The 1209-nt window shown below is 63.2% G+C and overlaps 1 protein-coding gene across 1 annotated transcript in view; it reads right to left on the reverse strand.

Moving 5' to 3' along the window:
• Positions 1-1209, reverse strand: part of LOC102249421 (gamma-glutamyltranspeptidase 1) — a gene marked incomplete at its 3' end in the record, with an annotated part of 33110 nt that overhangs the window by 5036 nt on the left and 26865 nt on the right. The gene's annotated exons all lie outside the window — the stretch shown is intronic.

Below are 1209 nucleotides of genomic sequence, written 5' to 3' on the forward strand. Positions count from 1 at the left end.
AGGGCCCCCGCCCCCCACCTCCACACTGCCACCCCGCAGCCCCTTCTGCCCTATGGTGCCGTCTCCCCATGGCCAGGCCCAGGCCAGCCGTCTCTCCTTGCCCTGGCCTCCAGGTTGGCTGTCTGTCTGTCTCCCCCTTGCTCAGGCCCCTCTTCCCATGACTAATTGGGGGTGGGGGTGGAGGAAGGCGCTTCATTCTCCAGGGGAAGCTCAGACAGACGGGCATTTACAGCAAATTTCAGTGTCAGTGGGAAAGGTCAACATGCCAGTCACCCCCCTCCTGACACACAGACAGAATTCACATGGGGCCCCGGCCGGGCGGGCTCAGTGGATACAGCGTCGGCCTGCGGACTGAAGGGTCCCAGGTTCGAGTCCGGTCAAGGGCACACGCCTGGGTTGTGGGCTCGATCCCCAGTGGGGGACGTGCAGGAGGCAGCCAATCGGTGATTCTCTCTCATCATGGATGTTTCTCTCTCTCTCTCCCTCTCCCTTCCTCTCTGAAATCAATAAAAATATTTTTTTAAAAACTCACATAGGAAGAAGGCCACAGCTCAGGGCGGGAGAGGTCACTTGGGGCTCCAGCAGAACTTGCCCCACAAGGTCCCAACCCCAGGGCCCTGCACGCAGCCTCTGCCCCCCCATGCCCCTGTGGCCCTCTTGGAGAAGTAAAATCGCCTCTCCAGGCCTTAGCCGGTTCCCTCCGCCAGGAATACCCTTCTTCTCTCTGCCTATAACGTGCGATCTCACCTGGAGCTCAGGCACCACCTCCTCCAGGAAGGCCTCCGGGGTCTGCACTTCAGTGCCTCCTGGGCCCTGGCTCACGCCTACACCTGCTTCCCACCCCCACACTCAGGGAGCCATGGGTGGGGGAGCTTTCTCTCCTGAACTGTACCATCTCTCTCAGTTCTGACCTCACCGGGAGCTTTGGCTCCATGGCCTGTCACCCTCCCCAGCCAGATGGTCCCTGAGAGCCCAGTGCCCAGCCCAGGCCGGCCCCGAGGACCCCAGACCCCTGGGCCCCAGCTCAGGGCTCCCTCCGCGAAGTCCCTCGCACTCACCAGCCGCCTGGATGTCGCGGACGATCTGGGCCGTGAGGCTCCCGTTGTAGAAAGCCCGGGCGCCCTCGGAGGCCAGCGTCTCGTAGGTGTCGGCCAGCCGCGGCATGGTCACTCTGTCCCCCTCCCGCAGCACCTTGCCGTCCCGGCAGAA

The sequence above is a fragment of the Myotis brandtii genome, unplaced genomic scaffold (assembly GCF_000412655.1).
Source record: "Myotis brandtii unplaced genomic scaffold, ASM41265v1 scaffold97, whole genome shotgun sequence".
Lineage (NCBI taxonomy): Eukaryota > Metazoa > Chordata > Mammalia > Chiroptera > Vespertilionidae > Myotis > Myotis brandtii.